The sequence below is a fragment of the Palaemon carinicauda genome, chromosome 24 (genome assembly GCF_036898095.1).
Source record: "Palaemon carinicauda isolate YSFRI2023 chromosome 24, ASM3689809v2, whole genome shotgun sequence".
NCBI lineage: Eukaryota > Metazoa > Arthropoda > Malacostraca > Decapoda > Palaemonidae > Palaemon > Palaemon carinicauda.
The window spans coordinates 76,223,615-76,244,214 of record NC_090748.1 but is presented as its reverse complement, the minus strand read 5'-3'; the positions used below and the strand labels follow the sequence as shown (position 1 = coordinate 76,244,214).

The following is a 20,600-nucleotide window of genomic DNA, read 5'->3' as shown; positions in this document are numbered from 1 at the left end:
TCTCTTAGCGAAGCAACGGTGGCCATCACTGGGCCAGTCTCTTCGTTTGACGCTTGCATCATCTTGCCTTCTTATGGCTTTCGGGTCTCCTCGTTAATGAATGGTTTCCATGGGTGTGACAGTTAGCTGCAGCAATCTCTGCTTCTGCTCACCTTCATTCCTACAGCTCTGGCATAGGAACAAGAGCAGTGGCAGCCATGTTCCCCTTGGGGTTTCCAGTCGGCAGATCCCTTCGGGGTGAACCCATTACAATGTAACTAGTTGTAGCTACATTTCACATGCAGCTCTCGATGCCAACCTTCAAAATTGGGAAGCAGAGTGCACTACCTGAAGGCCCACCTCCAAGTGTTGGGCAACTCTCCTGTCTGTGGGAGTTTCCCTCCACTGATCGCTGATGAATGGTGAAAATGGCAAAAAAAAAGATCTGACTGATTGCAATAATTACAGAGGTCGCTCTTACGCCAGTTGTCATGAAAATATACAGTATGCTTATTCTAAAGAGACTGGAGAGAAATATTGATGAGAAGCTGAAAGATGAACAAGCGGGATTTCAAAAAGGTAGAATTTGTACTGACTAAATTTTTATTGCAAGACATGTTGAACAGCAATGTGTAGAATATAGAAATCCACTTTTGATGGCATTTGTGGACTATGACAAAGCCTTTGATAGTGTGCACCGGCCAATTATGTGGAGAGTCCTGCGTTATTATGAAGTTCCTCTTAAATATGTAAATTTAAGTCTATTCATGAACATAGTGAATGCAAAGTTAATGTTAATTGAGTCCTATCTAATGAATTTCCAGTGAAAAATAGAGTGCTCCAAGGAAATGTGTTTTCACCTAAGTTATTTATCCACCTGATGAATTTTTTAATACATAGAACAGTTGGGGATGGCAAAGAAGGATTGGACTGGATGCTAACAAGAAATTAGCCCACTTAGAGTATGCTCATGATGTTGTCATTAGCAAATCGCCACAGGACTTGCAAAGTTTGCTTACCAGAATGCATGAAATATCACAGGATGTTGGGCTCAAGATCAGTAGAAAAAAGACAGATGATGAGAACAAAATATGCAATGGAAGATGATATATAGTTAGAAGGAGAAAGGATTAATGAGGTGGAATCATTTGAATATTTAGAAACTATGATCGCTAATACATTGTCTAAGTCTAAGTCCTTCCAGTTATACCTACTGCTTCAACCACCTAGAAAGTACTAGGGTAATGGTAAAAGTAAAGACTTAGTGGCCTGTTGGGTTGGCTGGGGTTCCCTGCCAACCAGCAGTAACCTCCTTCCCTGCAACCCAGCAGTAACCTCCTTAAAGTTTTATTGGTATTATCCAGCTTTAATGTAACCATACCTTATTGAAGGACTCATGTTTTCATATTTAGGTAGAAAAAAAGATTATGGGAAAAAAATTCCTGTAGCTCTAACCATTCTGGCACTTGCTAATCTATTACAACATGGTTTTCCCATTTATTCATTTTGTACATTTTGGCCCATTAAAATCTCTTGCTCCCTATGAAGACTGATTTGGTCTTGAAAGCCTTTGAAATCAAACTTATTGGAGGAAACAGGTAGATCGAAGTCCATATATTCTAGTCTAGATGCAATTTATCTTACAACTGCATTAGATTTCTCATTCAGGGGCATTATGTCGCAAGTTTTGGGACTCTGCTGCATGAATTTTTCCAGTTGGAGAGAAAAAAAAAAATTTGAGAATCTTGGAAAAGAGTCCTAGTTTGAGATCCACTCTGCATCTAAGTCAGTCTCTATGGTCAAGAGTTCCACAACCATATTGAGGGGGCCTAACAGGTGGACTGGGGAGAGGAACAGATTCCTCTCTTGAGAAAACTTCATGACTGGGAAAAACTTCATGATGTAAAATCTCAGTACTGTACAGTAATGCCTCACAACACAAAATTAATTGGTTCCGTAGTGGCTTTCGTACCGTGATTTTTTCACGTTGTAAGTCGCCTTGTACTATACATGTAAATAGCCTGATTTATTCCAGGCCTTACTCAAACACTACATTAAATTTCATAAGAAGGCTAAACTCAATGAAATACAATTATTTGTATCATTCAATAATAACCTAACTGCTAGTAACCTGTTAAATAAATGTATTATTAGAGCAAACAGTAAAAATACAGTAACAAAAATGTAGAACCTTACCTTTAGAGTGAGGCGATGTCCGAGAGCGAACTGGCAGGGCCCGGTAGAGGAGGATGACAAACAGCTTAAAACGTTAACAAGTGGCAGAAAACATAAACACTTGACTTTACAAAACAGATTAATCACATACATATACCAAAGCATTTCCCCCAATTTTGGGGGGTAGCCGACATCAAACAATTGAAACAAAAAAAGGGGACCTCTCCTCTCTACGTTCCACCCAGCCTGACAAAGGACTCAACCGAGTTCGGCTGGTACTGCTATGGTGCCACAGCCCACCCTCCCCCGTTATCCACCACAAATGAAGCTTCATTACGCTAAATCCCCTACTGCTGCTACCTCCGTGGTCAACCAAGGCACGGGAGGAAGCAGCAGGGCGTACCGGAACTGTGTCACAATCGCTCGCCATTCATTCCTATTTCTAGCACGCTCTCTTGCCTCTCTCACATCTATCCTCCTATCACCCAGAGCTTTCTTCACTCTATCCATCCACCCAAACCTTGGCCTTCCTCTTGTACTTCTCCCATCAACTCTTGCAGTCATCACCTTTAGCAGACAGCCATTTTGCATTCTCTCAACATGGCCAAACCACCTCAACACATTCATATCTACTCTAGCTGCTAACTCATTTCTTACACCCGTTTTCACCCTCACTACTTCGTTCCTAACCCTATCTACTCGAGATACACCAGTCGCACTCCTTAGACACTTCATCTCAAACCCATTCAATTTCTGTCTCTCCGTCACTTTCATTCCCCACAACTCCGATGCATACATCACAGTTGGTACAATCACTTTCTCATACAGAACTCTCTTTACATTCATGCCCAACCCTCTATTGTTTACTACTCCCTTAACTGACCCCAATACTTTGCATCCTTCATTCACTCTCTGACGTACATCTGCTTCCACTCCACCATTTGCTGCAACAACAGACCCCAAGTACTTAAACTGATCCACCTCCTCAAGTAACTCTCCATTCAAGCACCTGTAGTGGGAAAGGTGCAAAAACCTAGAAACCCACCATCTATTAATTGTAAAAGAGAGAGACCTCCATCTCTCTCAACCCCTCCATTAGAAACATTTAAGTTATGACATCAAATAGATTTGATGTTTTGTCTGTTGATGTTTCTTATGAACCAGAAGATAAATTGAATAAATCAGAAATTCAAGTTGAGGTCCACCATCCGCCTCAAACAAATAGATCAGAAGGACACAAAGAAAAGTACAAACATCAAACCCAACATATCAAAACCATCTCTTAAGAAACCTACAGGTAATAATAATAGATTAAAAGCTGCTAATGGGAAGACCTCATCCAAGATGTCTTCCAGAAATAATCCATAGTTTTCTCCTCCATTTTGCAATGGAATAGTCAGGGTTTAAGGGCCAAATATGAAGAACTTAAGATCTTAATTCATGAACATTCCCCCATAATTGTATGTCTACAGGAAAGTAAGCTTCATGCTAACAGTCCTAGTGCTCGAGAGTATGTTAGCTATAGAACACCATATAATCAACAAGCAGGGAGCCATGGCGGAAGTCTCATGTACGTTCGTCGAGATGTTCCCCAAATACCTTTTGTCTATTCGTACACCCCTGCAGGCAGTGGTTGTACAAATCGATATAGAGAGAAAATATACAATATGCTCTCTGTACTTACCTCCAAATGATATTTTATATGATGATTTAGTAGAGGTCATTCAACAACTCCCTCAACCTTTTCTCTTACTGGTAGATATGAATGGTAGACATCCTTTATGCGGTGATGTTTTGGCAAACACAAGGGGCAATATTATCTCATCAATTGTGGAGAATGAGGATGTGGGACTCCTTAATACAGGAGAGCCCCCACACTTCCCATGTTCAGACAGGTACCTTGTCATGCATTGCCCTTTCAATTGCAAGCTCTATCTGCCTTCTTGATTTCGATTGGAGGGCATTAGATGTTGGGCATACTAGTGATCATGCACCAATCATTATAAACACCAACAAGGGTCCCCCTTTACATAGATCGCCACGATGGAATCTTGACAAGGCAGACTTTGTTAATTTTTGTGAGCTAAGTGAAATCGAAGGGAGTGCAGAACATTTTGAAAGTATTGATGATGCCATAGACCTACTGAATGGAACCCTTCATACAGCAGGAATCGATTCGATTCCGAAAACCACGGGATTATTCAAACGACGACCAGTCCCGTGGTGGTCTTCAGAATTAACTCCCTTGCACAGAGCCACCCGAAAATCTCTTGACTAGATTGTGTAGATGCCGTACTAATGCAAATTTGATAACATACTAAAAGTGTAAAGCACAGTTCCGTCGTGCCATGAAAGAAGCTAGATGCCAATCTTGGGTGTCATTTGTTTCCTCCATTAATGGTAGAACACCACCATCTTCTGTATGGAGAAGATTGCCAGCAAATTTACCCCAAACCCACCACCAGTGCTGAAAGTGAGCGGTCAGTATGTGACTAAAAATAATGATGTGAGCAATGCTTTGGCCGATCATTTTTCAAATGTATCTTGCAAGTGTGTAGCAGCTCCTGGTCACCAATATAGGAGCATTGAAGAAAAGAAAATTTTAAATTTTGCAACAGGAAAGGAAGAGTCATATAATTCTCTTTTACTGAAAGAGAATATGATTCGGCACTTTCCACTTGTAACGATACAGCCCCTGGACCCGATGGAATTCCATATGCAATGATTAAACATGTACATTTTAATACAAAGTTATTTATTTTAAGCATTATTAATAGAATAGGGCAACTACCGACCTATTGCATGGACATCTTGTTTATGTAAAATCATGGAGAAGATGGTCAATGCAAGGCTGATGTGGTACCTTGAAAAGAAGGGTATTTTATCACCCTTTCAATGTGGATTCAGAAAAAAAGAACTCAACGACTGATGTGTTGATACGACTTGAGTCCTCTATTTGTGAAGCGTTTGCTTCGAAACAGCACCATGTGACAGTCTTTTTTTTACCTTGAAAAGGCATATAATACCACTTGGAGATATGGTATACTTGAAACAATTCATGAATTGGGATTGAGAGGAGAACTGCCACTATTTATTCAGGCATTTATTTCACATAGAGTTTTTCAAGTGAGAGTGGGGAAAACTATCAGATTGTAAATGCCAGGAAGGAGTTCCTCAGGGTAGTGTGCTGAGTGTAACCCTTTTTGCACTAGCAATTAATGGGATATCCTCAGCCATTCCCCTGGATGTTCTCTCGACATTATTTGTGGATGATCTCTCCATATCATTTGCTGGAGCTAGAATGTTAATGTTTGAGAGAAGCCTACAACTCTCAATTGACAAAGTTATCCAGTGGGCCGATATGAATGGATTTAAGGTCTCAACAAGTAAAACTACTATTGTACATTTCTGTTGTATCCGGGAAGCACATCCAGACCCGGATATATACATTAAAGGTCAGCAGATCCCATGTGTAAGGGAACCTAAATTTTTAGGTTTGATATTTGATTGTAGACTTACATGGGTTTCTCACCTAAAAGCATTAAAAGCTAAATGTGTTGAGGCTCTGAATCTTTTAAAAGTATTGTCCCATACATCATGGGGTGCAGACTGCAATACTATTTTAAAATTATACAAGGCCTTAATTTTTTCCAAAATTAGTTATGGATGTGAAATATACTCTTCCGCCACCCCAAGCTGATTAAAGATATTAGATTCAATACATCATGCTGGTATTAGATTGTCAACAGAGCGTTTAGAACCTCACCTATCCCAAGTTTCCTTGTTGATGCTGGAGAGTTACCTCTAGACCTTTTCCGAATGTCTTCCATTATTCGGTATTGGTTTAGATTGCAAAGACTTTCCAATTCTTTAACCTTTTAGACTGCAAGCCTTGTAAGGCACCCAACACACTTGAGTTGCACCCAAAATCTCCTCAATCTTATGGCTTTCGGGTGAAACAATTATTAAACAGTCTGGATATAATTAGAAGAAAGGTACTTCCATTCAAGGTATCATCAATGCCTTCATGGAAATTACCAGAGATATCTTTTTGTAAATACTTTATTGGAGTTGAGAAGAATATGACTGACCTAGAAGCCAGGTTTCTCTTTATGGAACATGTTGAAAAACATAGAGGATCGACTTTTATATACAGTATACAGATGGCCCCAAATCTGATGCGGGCGTTGGATTTGGAGTGCATAGTAATGGTTTTAATTGTAGAGGTGCACTTCCTCTAACAGCTTCCATATTTACTGCCGAACTGTATGGCATATTAACCGCTATTGAGAAAATAGCGTTGGAGAAGGAGGGTAATTTTACAATTTTTAGTGATGCAAGGAGTGTTCTTCAAGCTTTAGAAGTTTTTAATTCTAGTAACCTTCTAGTTTTAAAGATTTTAGAATGGCTTTTTATTATTGGTATAATGGTTCAATTTTGTTGGGTTCCAGCACATGTAGGTGTGTCTGGGAATGAGATTCAGATTCACTGGCAAAGAATGCTGCATCCGAGTTGCAACCAGGAAGGTATCCCATTCCATGTAATGATTTCCTATCTAACATCAAGAAATTGTTTTGCAATAAATGGTAACAGCACTGGGACAGTCTATATGCCAATAAATTGAGAGAAGTCACAAATGTCAAATCTCCTTGTAGGTAAAATATGATGCCCCCGAAAATGGGAGACGACTCTGTCGTCTCCGTATTGGTCACACTCGGTTGACATGAGTTTCTGCTGAAGGGTCAACATCAACCGTATTGCGATGACTGTTTAGTACCTTTAACAGTGAGGCATTTGTTGACCGAATGCCCCAATTATAATAACTTGAGAAATAGATATCTGTTTGAGGTTTGAGGTGAGGATGGCAGGTTCATCCTTGCCAAGATTCTTGGACATGATGTGTCCTACTATGCGAGCTGAATTTTTAGTTGTTCCAACACGAATACTTACCTTGAACTACTTTCTTAGGAGTTACCTGTAATCTCCTCTCTACCGACCAGAGTTTTGTGTAGGGTACCCTCAATCCCGTTTTCTATGGAGGCCTACCCCGGCATTAAAGAATGTGCCCCGAGGGTAGGCTTAGCGCTAGGTCGATGTCCGCTTGGGTCGAAATCGCCAGTAAGTTCTCTGGTCGCGACGTGTCACCACGTCGCTCTCGTTCTCTATCGATCCTTTGTGTGCGTTGTGTGTGTCCCACGTGTTTCCCGCGTGGTATCTTGTGTTCCTGTGTACTGATCCCTGGTGTTCCTGTGTGTTCACATTCCACCCTTGTGCTTCCCCAGTGTATTCTTTGATTCCCTGCGGCAATTGAGGTCTTTCAGCCTTGTCTTTAAAACTGGGTAGATGATTAAAGCAAACTGGAGCAGAGCCGTGACCCTCTCCAGCTGCCTTCTGGAGAAAGGACCAAAGAAAATTCTTGACTGTGGATAAAATTTTTGTTTCAGAGGGCTTGGAGGGCTGTGTGGATTATGTAATATTCCAATAAAGGCCTGGCTACTTGAAGACCTTCTCTATACTAATATTGATTGGAAAAGTTAATCTGGAAGTCTAGCTATCAAAGAACTTGAACGACATAGTGGGTGTATATAAAACAAAATTATCTTGTCTTGTCCCAGACCAGCTAGTCATCTAGAAAAGAAATGACCTTTACCCCCTTCAACTCATAACTGCAGGAACTTGATCATTGCCTTTGCCAATTTCATAAACTTTTGAGTAGCTTTTATAGGACTAAATGGCATACAGTACTTCGAATCTGTACAAACCCTAGGTAAGGATGGAAGTGAGGCACTAATGGAATGTGCCATTAAGTGTTCTTGAATTTGATAGTGCAGGTCCAGGCTCCTCAATGTAATTGGCTGGCTATGTGCTATGGTCATCATTTTGAAGGCATTACATTTTGTATGCATTGAGACTGAGAGATATCAAGGATCATTCCTCTCTCTTGAGTCCTTCTTGGGATCATTTTAAAGCTAGGCTTGGAATAATAGGAAGACACAATCCTCTACAGCTCCTTTCTCTAGCATCACACAGGTAAATTTTTTTTACTCGAGTTTCAGAGTTTGAGCCGATACAACTTATGTCATGGAGGGGTTGTTGTTTTGCCTGACCATCCCAGACCATTTCAGACTACAGTCAACCCTCAGTCTTTGCAGATTTCATCTTCACGGGTCTGGTATTCCACATATTGAGATCCGCGTGATATTTCAGAAGTTATATTTTTTTTTTTTGTTATCCTCACACCGTCATGCCTGACATTTTCAAACCATCCCTGCTTCTCTGCACCTAGGTATCGCACCATTTTCCTACCTGCACAACGCACCTTCTCTATTTCACTCTTCCAGTGTTCTTCATGATGAAATCATCTCCCACAAATGTTTATCTAGCAACAAATGTTAGGTTAAGCATCTGTTATTTAAGGATATTTCACATACTGTAGGTGTATTTACACATACTTTATATGCTTCATCTTCAATACTGGATGCTAATACTGCCCCTTAAGGATTGCATTGATCTTGAGATTTCACTGTGCAAAACTCTTCGTATTCAGTAAGTGGAGATGTACACGCACTGTACAGTCCTTTTTTATTCTATTTTTACTGTTTATTATCTTAGGGTATTTGTGTTCATGAAAAAGAACTACTAACAGTGAATTCACACTACTGATTGCCAATTACTTATGAAGGGGAAGTAATAGGATAGAGATAATGTACATGGGAAATTGAAAAAACTACATTAACCCTTTTACCCCTAAAGGACGTACTGGTACGTTCCACAAAAGCCATCCCTTTACCCCTATGGATGTACCGGTACGTCCTTGCAAAAAAAATGCTATAAAAATTTGTTTTTCATATTTTTTGATAATTTTTTGAGAAAATTCAGGCATTTTCCAAGAGAATGAGACCAACCTGACCTCTCTATGACAAAAATTAAGGCTGTTAGAGCAATTTAAAAAAAATATACTGCAAAATGTGCTGGGAAAAAAATAACCCCCTGGGGGTTAAGGGTTGGAAATTTCCAAAAACCCCAGGGGTAAAAGGGTTAATAAAGTAGAGAGGGAAAAATGTTATTCAGCATTAGTAAGTATGTAATATGAAACGGCTTCAGTTTTCGTAGCATGATTAATGGTATGCGGAGTGAGATTAATCCATAACATTATAAAAGATACACAGTCAGAGAAATTCTTTATTTTTATCAACTTGAAAATGTTAATGAAGCTCTTCAAAACTAATCCTAGAAAAATACTTATCATAATTGATAATGTTTTGATTTCACAAGTATTCTATGTACAGTATATGGTAATAATGAGGGATTCCTGCCCAAGTAGGTATGAAAGGTAATGGAGAAGCCTGTAAAGAAGCTTTGGCTGCAAATGCTGTAAACAAATCACTTGTAGGTATTCCTATTAGTGATTACATAAAATATCTGAAACTCAGTATCATCAATAAGTGGAAGAATGTACAGAATAATGAACTTGATAGTACTGTAATAATTTCAAACATGTGAAAAACAATGCAAGGGTTTTTAAATCATCACATCAGAGAAAATAGCACTGAAGTGATCTTGACTATTAGTAGAATTAGCAACTCATCTGATTAATGGAGGAGTCCTTATGGCACAGTCCATTTATGTATGGAGTCTAGGATAACACGAATAGTGTAAGGTTTTTGTGTGAATATCCATTCAATAAAATTTGTCAAATTTTGTAATGAAATTAATTGAAAAAATTTGAATAGAGTCCCCATTGTCTTCAAAATACCCAAATTGTTAGATTATCTAATAAAATCAGAACTTCATCAATAAAAACAAATCCTTTTGGGCCAGCCCTGGGAGAAGTAAGAGCAGTGGTCTGATTAAACTAATTTAAGCATGGTAGTAATGATGAGAAATATCTCCACTAGAATTAAGTTCATTAACCTGCAAGAATATACAGTATGGTAATAGACCACTTTGTAGTTTGTTTTAATTAGTGATGTTTATACCGGTTTATCAGCCAAATTTGCTGCACATACAGTATATTGATTTAATGCATATTATGAGTAAAGGAATTAGGTAGTTTGTAGCTATGTACAATGCAGTGTGTGAAAATGGTAATGAAACCTAACAAATGTTTTGTAAGCATTATAAGTTCCTGCTGCTCTTGACACTTAGTGTATCTCTTGAACCTTCTGTGTGTGGTTTGGAAGTGGTCTGGTTGTGATAGTAATTATTCTATGTGGTTATTTAATCTTTTTTTGCTTTATTGTGTGCTTTATCTTGCAGTCTGTTGCAGTTACAGAGTCCCTTTATTTCAGATGAATATAGTTCAATTTCCATTTAATGTTCTCTCTTAGGGAAATATTTGGTATTAGATACCTTTTAAGTAATACAGAACAAGCTTTTAAAGATCTAAATGTTATTGTTACCGTAGGAAATTTTCTAGCATATAGCACGTCCAGACATTTTTTCTTTAGGTTCTATTCCTTAAATTGGAAATAAGTTAGAATTGTTATTTCCTCATATTGTATGATGGTATAATATGAACTAGAAGCCAGTGCTGTGGTGAAGTTTGAACTTCAAAGGCTTCACCCGAGACGTTACATTACCTTGTTAGTTTGAATAATAATTCCTGTTAAATTGGTTTGTATGCCTATTCTACTGTTTCTCTTATGGTTATATAAAGTGCTTGGTAATTTATCCCTCAATCGAAAAGTGAATTATGTTGCTCAAATGTTCTTAGTTGAAGGTTCTATTGTAATAGGGCTGTTGTTTAATTTTTTCATAATTACTCTTGATGAGCTTCATTTTGTTTATAGTTTTATTCTGGTTACAATATGAAGTGGTTTATTAGGTCTGTCGTGATCACATACCAAACATAGGAGTGAAGTGACTAAGTTGCTGAATTTCTGTTAATAGCACAGAGGTTAATAGAATTACTCAAGAAAAACAATTCCCTTGATATGAACATTTAGATTGGACTTTTATTCGTTTTCTATTGCATTAATCCCTATCCCTTAAAACCATGGTGCCTAGAGTACCAAGATATGTAGTATCAAGACTTCTGTAACATTATTAGAATTTCAGTGCAACTTCCAGGACTTCTTGTCCTATGCCTTCTTGAATTGAAGTGCTTCAGCAAAAAGAAAAAAAGAAAATTCTTCTGCCAAAAGGGAAAATGAAGTTCTTCAGCCAAAAAATAAAAATAAAATTCACCATGGTGTATTTGGAATGTCATGTAATCATGTGGAAGAAGTAAATGTAATATAATCATATACAGTAATACTATTGCATATACACAGTACAATTTTTGTAGCAACTCAATCTCTTTGTTCCCACTGAAAAGAGGGTAGCATTTGTGTGAGCAAAATCTCTCCCAGCAGACTCCATTTGATTTCTCATTCATTCTCAAGACGAGGCCTCAGCTGAAAGCAATTGGGATTTGTGCAACATTGATGGCATATCAGGTGTTGTATTTCTACATCTTGGTTAAAAATGATAGAGTTATGTCTTCCAAATTTGTAAAGCCTAGATTATGATTCCTCTCAAGAAAGGACAGATGAATATTATGAAGAATTGTAGAGTGCAATAGATGAGATCCCAGAGAGAAATATGAAAATTGTAAGTGGCGAGTTCCATGCTAAAGATGGAAGGAATAATCAAGGGATAGAGATTGTGATGGGTGTCGAGAGTCTTGGCAAAGTTGCAAATAAAAATGGAACACATTTCATAAGTTTCTGTTCAGCAAACAATCTTGTCATTGGAGGTACTCTTTTACAAGCCGAGGACATGCACAAATATACACGAACTTCACCCCGTGGCAATTACAGAAATCAAATAGATCACATTGCCATTAATAAAGAAAGAAGGAGGACTCTGAGAAATGTAAGAAGCTATTGGTAGTGATCACTAGCTCCTCATTACCACACTGAAATTAAAATTGAAAGCACCCAACAGAAAGGTAGATAGAATACCTAGGTTTGATACAACTAAGTTTTAAGAAGAAGAGCACAAATAAACATTGGCATTTGAATGTAAGAATCGATTTGCAGTCTTAGAGACTTTAAGAGACGAAGAGCAGATAATTAATGAAGAATGGTGTAATATTAAGAACAAATATCAGTCAGCTGGTAGTGAAGTATTAGGACACGCAGTTACAAGGAGAAAGCCATGGATATCAAATGATAATACTTGGGATACTATAAAGAGGAGACAAAGACAGAAATTGATTGTTGAAATTTTTTGAAGAAGTAATGAAAATATAGGGTAGCGCATGCTTAGTATTCCGGTATTGACAGCGAGGTTAAAAGAAAAGCCAGGAATGACTGGAGAGAATATTTAGACAGTAAAGCAGATGAGGCTGACAGAGCTATGAATTCAGGGAGTGGCTATGGTGTAAGAATCATTCATAGAATTATTAATGAAATCTCTACTGGGGCAAAGATGAAGCAGCATATACAGTACCCATCAAAAAGAGAGATGGCTTTGTCATAGCAACAGAAGATGAAGAAAGACAACGTTGGAGGGAACACTTTAGTGAGGTTATGAATAGGAGATATGAAGGGAATAATTTCAATGATATACCTGAATCTAATGAAGACCTTGATGTGCCCGTAAATTAATTCAGTGTGGTAGAAGTCGAAGGTATCATTAAAAAACGCAAGAGATGGAAAGTCCCTGGATACGATGGAATAACTGCTGAGATAATACTGGCTGAAAAGGAAGTGACTCCCATAATACTTACAAGATTATTTTGTATAATGTGGCATGAAAAGGTAAAACCTGATGAATGGGAGTTAGGAGTGTTGATGAAATTGGCTAAAAAAATGAGACCTGACTCATTGCAATAATTACAAAGCCATAACACTTATGTCAGTTATTATGAAAATTTATAGTATGTTTATTCTAAAGAGATTGGAAAGAAAGATGGATGAAAAGCTGAGAGATGAACAAGCAAGATTTCGAAATGGTAGAAATTGAACTGACCAAATTTTCATTTTGAGACATGTACAGTAATGTCTAGAATATAGAAATCCACTTTTGTTGGCATTTGTGGACTATGAAAAAGCCTTTGATAGTGTGCACTGGTCAATTTTATTGAGAGTCCTGCGTTATTATGGAATTCCTCTTTAATAGGTGAATTTGATTGTCTTCATGAGCATAGCAAGTGCAAAGTTAATGTTATTGGAGTCTTATCAAATGAATTTTCAGTGAACATTGGAATACTCCAAGGGAATGTGTGATCGTCTATGTTGTTTATCCTCCTCTTGGATTTTGTAATACATATAACAGTAGGAGATGGTGGAGAAGGATTGGACTGAATTGGTGATAGAAAATTAGCTGACCTAGAGTATGCTGATGATGCTGTCCTTGTTAGCAGAACACCACACAATTTGCAATGCTTGCTTAGAGTGCATGAAATATCACACGAGATTGGGCTGAAGATAAATAGAAGAAAGACAAAGTTTATGAGAACAGAGTACACTATGCAATGGAAGATGAAATACCATTGGTAGGAGAAAGGATTAATGAGGCAGAATCCTTTATGTACAGTATTTATGAACTATGATCTCCAATATAGGGTCTTTAGAATTAGAGTTTAGCAAAAGATTGAAAACAGCAAATCAGATAATGGCTACATTAAATAAAATTTGGAAATCAAATCTCCTGAAATTACATATAAAAATCAGGCTATATATCTGTTTAGTGAGATTGGTGTCACTATATGGACATGGTATGACAATGAAACAATCTCAAATAGATTTAATAGATTGGAGAGCAAAGCTCTCGGAAGGATGTTGGGAGTTAAATGGCAGTACTGTACAGGATTAGAAATGAAACTATTAGAGAGAATACTAGAGTGCCATATGGGAATGAGATTATGATGAGGGGTAGATGGAGATGGTTTGGGCATGCTCTTCATACTCGCCAAGAGAGATTAGTTCACCAAACATTCAACTGGGCTTCACAAGGCACTAGAAGAGTTTGAAGACCCAGGCCTACATGGCTGAGGACTATGAATTGCAAAGTAGTAAATGAGGAATGGAGAAGTATTAAATTAAAAGCTCAAGATGGAGACGACTGACAAAATCTAACCAAGTCCCTTTGCGTCAATAGGCCTAGGAGGAGATGACAATGATGAGGTTTTGTACAGAATGCAGATTGAATAATCTCCTATTGGTGAAAGTGGATCCTTTTGAAATGTGTACTGTTTCAAGGACTTGCGCTTTCCGTATTTGTATTATGAGCTGAGTGTACCTTTTTTCAATATTAAACTTACCCGATAATCATGTAGCTGTCAACTCCGTTGCCCGACAGAATTCTATGGAGGGATACGCCAGCTATCACAATACTAGAAGGGGGTGTACTTACCAGCGCCACCTGTGGCCAGGTACTATAGTACTTCTTGTTGACACCTCCTCAATTTTTCCTCTGTCGTGCTTCCGGCAAGACGTTCTGGGATACGCTTATGATCTTCGAGTATTTTCACGGCTAATTGGTGAAGTATTCTCTCAGATTTCGGCTGTCGCTTTACTGGAAACCTTCTTATATTAGCTAGATAGCTTTTATATAGTCCTGATTAACGGTTAACGATCTTTTGCTTGATTTTGGAACCCCCTTTGGCTAACTCTTTGGATTCAAGATGTCTGACATTTCGCAAGCCCCCTCCCATAGACGATGTAGGTCTTGCAATAGACGTATTCCGAAGGCCTCGGTAGATCCTCACACCGCTTGTTCTGACTGTAGGGACAGGCCCTGTCAGTTAGAAAATCGATGTGAGGAATGCGCCGGACTTTCGGAACTGGAATTTGTCCGTCTTTTGAAATATTCAACTAAGTTAGAGAGAGGTAGAGTTAGGAGGAGTTCTTCTCACTCTTCACTTTTTTCCTCACCTCATGATCCCCTACCTTTTCCTACCCCTGTAGTGGCTACCCCCGAACCTACTGTTTGCCCTCCGCCTGATATGTCTGTTGTTTTGCGTGCTATTCAGGCCTTAGGCGATAAAGTAGAGTCAGTGGTAAGTGATCATAAGTCTCTGATGGCCGAAGTCAAGGAACTTAAGGTCAAGAGTGCAGTGGGTGGAATTAGTGCCAGTGCTGTGACGAGTGCTAGTGTCAGTGCAGTGCCAAGTGCTAGTGTCAGTGCCAGTGTGGTGCGTGAGGATACTTCTGTGCGAGCCAGTCGTCCTCCCAGTCCGGGACCTCTTGCAAGCTCCCAAGCCCAGGGGAGAAGCAATGTCGAAGGGCATAAGGGTTCGGCAGGCCTTGTTAGGCGCACAGAAGTATCCTCGGTGGTTGCGGGCGTGTCTTCCAAAGACCGTCACTCCCACCTGCAGACGATTGAGCCCGTCTTTTTCTCGTCCGCTGATCAACTGTCAGGGAAAAAACGTTGGTCTCAGGTCTCGAGACCACTTAAACGCAGAGTCCAGTCCGCGAGTGCTCAGCCAGGTTGCAGTCATTGGCTCAGCTCTGACTCGCCGCAGTCATCTGTCGACTGCACTCCGCCCAAGAGGAGTAAGGTTCTGCCACAACAGAGCTCGACTGTTAAGGCTTTACCTCAGCCTACTGTAGTTTCTGCCGACCCCAAGTGGACTCTACTACAGTCCATGCAAGCACAGCTTTCGGACTTGATGCGTGAGTGTCGGGCTGAGAGTGTTGCGCCTCCGCCTCCGCCTACACTCCCTCCGCCTGCGCTCGCTCCGCCTGCGCTCGCTCCGCCTGCGCTCGCTCCGCCTGATCGCAGTACCACCTGCCAGGCGTACGAGGTTGAGCCACGTTCTGAGTTTGCTGTTCCCAGTGGTGTTCAGCCTCCGCCTTCTTTAAGGCAACCTTTACAATGGGATCAGGAGGATTATACCTCTCTTCCTCCGCCTCCACTTGCTGCTCCACCAGTGGTGCAACACTCGGTTGAGGTACAACAACCTCTCCCGTCCATGAGTCAGTCTCCTCAGCTCTCGCTGCAGCGAGCTCAACCCTCCACAAGGCAAGCTCCACTACACCTTAGCCTTGCGCCTCAGGAGCCTCAGCTTGCGAGACATTTACCTTGTTCTGCGCTGCCTCTACCTCATCGCGCTCCGCTCACACCACAGGAACAGGAACTTGCTACTCCGCTTCCGCCAACCGCTCAGCAAGCGCTACCCTTGGGTTCAACCACTCATGCTAGGAGTCAGCCTCCTCCACCCATGCGCCTTCCTTCTGCTTCGTCTTTTATTCAGCCTTTGCAGTCTGAGCCTCAGGTTTTCCCTCAACAGTTACTTGAAGAGGAAACCACTAATATTGTTCCTACTCGTTCTGACTCTGCTGTTCAGCATTCTTGTCCGATCTCTTCGCTACACTCTGGTGATGAGGCGTCTGATGATGAGGCGGCACACCTGGATCCCTCGTCAGACGTGGATGAATCCAAGCCTTCTCCACAGTCTATTGACTTTCGTAAGGTCTTGGCTCTGCTTAGGGAGGTTTACCTAGACCACTTTGTCTCTGCTATTCCCCGCTCTCCGCCATCTGAGTTTTCGCTGGGCATACAACAAGCTAAGTCCACCTATACTAAGCTAGTCCTAGCAAGGTCCTCTAAGAGAGCGTTAAGGATCTTAGGGGAGTGGCTGCAGACTAAGCAACACCTTGGCAAAACTTCTTTCATGTTCCCTCCGACTAAGCTCACTTCGAAAGCGAGCGTTTGGTATGCCACAGGAGAAGCACCAGGCTTGGGAGTACCTGCCTCTGCCCAGGCTGACTTCTCAAGTCTGGTAGACTCGCCTCGGAGAACTGCAATGAGGCGCTCTAAGGTTTGCTGGACCTTCTCAGACCTTGATCACTTACTGAAGGGAGTATTTAGAGCATTTGAGATGTTCAACTTTCTAGACTGGTGCCTGGGGGCCCTCAGCAAGAAGACCTCTCCTGCGGACAAGGATTCTGCCATGCTATTAATGTCCTGCATGGATAAGGCCATTAGGGATGGATCTGGTGAGCTTGCGTCGATGTTTGTATCAGGGGTTTTGAAGAAAAGGGAACAGCTGTGTACCTTCCTTTCCTCCAGCATTACACCTTGTCAAAGGTCACAACTCCTTTTTGCTCCGCTCTCGAAGTTCCTCTTCCCCGAAGAGCTGGTTAAGGACTTGTCTGCTGCCCTGATACAAAAGGACACACACGATCTTGTAGCCTCATCGGCTCGTAAGTCTAAGGTTGCTACCTCAGTCCCCAAGACTTATCGCTCCCCAGTGGCTGATACCCCTGCTACGAGGTTCATACCGCCCTTTCGTGGTAGAGCCCCCAGCCGAGGAAGCTCCCGTCCAGACTCTTACAGGAGCAAGTCTAGGAAAGGCTCCAAGACATCTAAAGGAAAAAACTGACTCTCCGCATCTCCAGACAGCAGTAGGAGCCAGACTCAAGATCTTCTGGCGAGCCTGGGAGAAGAGAGGTGCAGACGCCCAGTCTGTCAGTTGGCTGAGGGACGGTTACAGGATTCCATTCTGCCTCAAACCACCTCTGACCACATCTCCCATCAACCTCTCTCCCAACTACAAAGAAGAGGACAAGAGGCTAGCATTGCACCAGGAGGTGTCGCTACTTGTGCAGAAGAAGGCAGTGGTTATAGTCCGGGACCATCAATCCCCGGGCTTCTACAACCGTCTCTTTCTTGTGGCCAAGAAGACAGGAGGTTGGAGACCGGTGCTGGACGTCAGCGCGCTCAACGCGTATGTCACCAAGCAGACGTTCACGATGGAGACGACGAAGTCGGTCCTAGCAGCGGTCAGGCAGGAGGACTGGATGGTCTCGTTGGACTTGAAAGATGCCTACTTTCACGTTCCTATTCATCCAGACTCCCAACCTTTCCTGAGATTCGTTTTTGGAAAGGTTGTCTACCAATTCCAAGCCCTGTGTTTTGGCCTAAGCACAGCTCCTATGGTGTTCACTCATCTGATGAGGAATATAGCAAAATTCCTACACTTATCGGACATCAGAGCCTCCCTCTACTTAGACGACTGGCTGTTGAGAGCCTCCACGAGTCGTCGCTGTCTGGAGAATCTCAACTGGACTTTGGACTTAATCAGAGAACTGGGTCTGTTAGTCAACATAGAAAAGTCTCAGCTCATTCCCTCCCAATCCATTGTGTACCTGGGAATGGAGATTCGGAGTCAGGATTTTCGGGCTTTTCCATCGGCCCCCAGGATAAGCCAAGCCCTAGAGTGCATCATGAGCATGCTGAAGAGGAGCAGTTGCTCGGTGAGACAGTGGATGAGTCTCACAGGGACCCTTTCATCACTGGCCCTGTTCGTCGAGCTAGGGAGACTCCACCTCCGCCCTCTTCAATTCCATCTTGCAGCTCATTGGGACAAAGGTTCGACTCTCGAAGCAGTCTCTATCCCAATCACCCAAGAGATGAAGACCACTCTCCTGTGGTGGAAGAACAATCTCCTTCTCAGGGAGGGCCTATCGTTGGCTATTCAGACCCACAATCTTCATCTCTTCTCAGATGCATCGGACTCGGGCTGGGGTGCGACCTTGAACGGACGGGAATGCTCGGGAACGTGGAACGAGGAACAGGGATTACTCCACATCAACTGCAAGGAGCTACTAGCAGTTCATTTAGCCCTGTTGAACTTCAAGTCCCTCCTGCTAGGCAAAGTGGTGGAGGTGAACTCAGACAACACCACAGCCTTGGCTTACATCTCCAAGCAAGGAGGGACCCATTCGAGGAGCCTATACGAGATCGCAAGGGACCTCCTCATTTGGTCAAGAGGTCTAAACCTCACTCTGGTCACGAGGTTCATTCAGGGCAATATGAACGTCTCAGCAGATCGCCTAAGCAGAAGGAATCAGGTCATTCCCACGGAATGGACCCTCCACAAGAGTGTGTGCAACAGACTTTGGACCTTGTGGGGTCAACCTACCATAGATCTGTTTGCCACCTCCATAACCAAGAGACTTCCGCTGTACTGTTCCCCTGTTCCAGACCCTGCAGCAGTTCATGTGGATGCTTTTCTACTGAACTGGTCCCATCTCGACCTTTACGCATTCCCACCGTTCAAGATAATAAACAAAGTTCTGCAGAAATTCATCTCGCACGAAGGGACACGGCTGACGCTGGTTGCTCCCCTTTGGCCTGCAAGAGAATGGTTCACAGAGGTACTTCAATGGCTAGTCGACATCCCCAGGACTCTACCTCTAAGAGTGGACCTTCTACGTCAACCTCACGTAGACAGGTTGCACCCAAACCTCCACGCTCTTCGGCTGACTGCCTTCAGACTGTCGAAAGATTCGCTAGAGCTAGAGGCTTTTCGAAGGAGGCAGCCAGTGCGATTGCCAGAGCAAGAAGGGTTTCCACTAGTAGAGTCTACCAATCTAAGTGGGAAGTCTTCCGGAGCTGGTGTAGAGCCAATTCAATATCCTCTACCAATACCTCTGTGACCCAAATAGCTGACTTCCTTCTACATCTTAGGAATGAGAGATCCCTTTCAGCCCCTACGATTAAAGGGTATAGGAGTATGTTGGCTTCAGTTCTCCGCCACAGAGGTTTGGACCTTTCTTCCAACAAGGACCTTCAAGACATTCTTAAGTCTTTTGAGACGTCTAAAGAGCGTCGTCTATCCACTCCAGGCTGGAACCTAGACGTAGTCTTAAGGTTCCTTATGTCACCTAGGTTCGAACCTCTCCAGTCAGCTTCCTTCAAGGACCTTACCCTCAAGACTCTTTTTCTCGTCTGCCTTGCAACAGCTAAGAGAGTCAGTGAGGTTCATGCCTTCAGCAAGAACATTGGTTTCACGACCGAATCTGCAACATGTTCTTTTCAGCTCGGATTCCTAGCAAAGAACGAACTTCCTTCACGTCCTTGGCCTAGATCGTTTGAAATACCTAGCCTCTCCAACATGGTAGGTAACGAACTAGAGAGAGTTCTTTGCCCTGTCAGAGCTCTCAAGTATTATCTTAAGAGGTCTAAACCTATTCGAGGACAGTCAGAAGCCTTATGGTGTGCCATCAAGAAACCTTCGAGGCCCATGTCCAAGAACGGGGTTTCGTATTATATAAGGCTTCTGATTAGAGAAGCCCATTCTCACTTAAAGGAGGAAGACCTTGCATTGCTGAAGGTAAGGACCCACGAAGTAAGAGCCGTAGCTACTTCGATGGCCTTTAATAAAAACCGTTCTCTGCAGAGCATAATGGATGCAACCTATTGGAGGAGCAAGTCAGTGTTTGCATCATTTTATCTTAAAGATGTCCAGTCTCTTTACGAGAACTGCTACACCCTGGGACCATTCGTAGCAGCGAGTGCAGTAGTAGGTGAGGGCTCAGCCACTACATTCCCTTAATCCCATAACCTTTTTTAACCTTTCTCTTGAATGCTTTTATTGTTGTTTTTATGGTTGTTACGGTAGGCTAAGAAGCCTTCCGCATCCTTTTGATTTGGCGGGTGGTCTATTCATTCTTGAGAAGCGCCTGGGTTAGAGGTTTTGTAGAGGTCCTTTAGTAGGGGTTGCA

The 20,600-nt window shown here is 41.8% G+C and overlaps 1 protein-coding gene across 3 annotated transcripts in view; it reads left to right on the top strand.

Annotated features, from left to right (window-relative positions):
- Hrs (Hepatocyte growth factor regulated tyrosine kinase substrate) overlaps nt 1-20,600 on the top strand; it is a 246,485-nt gene that overhangs the window by 50,029 nt on the left and 175,856 nt on the right. Inside the window, exon 1 of one of the 3 annotated variants that reach the window (XM_068348202.1) lies at nt 10,307-10,353. The exons of the other annotated variants lie outside the window; for them this stretch is intronic. The gene's annotated coding sequence lies outside the window, so the exon portion shown is untranslated. Of the gene's footprint in view, nt 1-10,306; nt 10,354-20,600 lie in introns of those variants that run through there. 3 annotated transcript variants of the gene reach the window in all.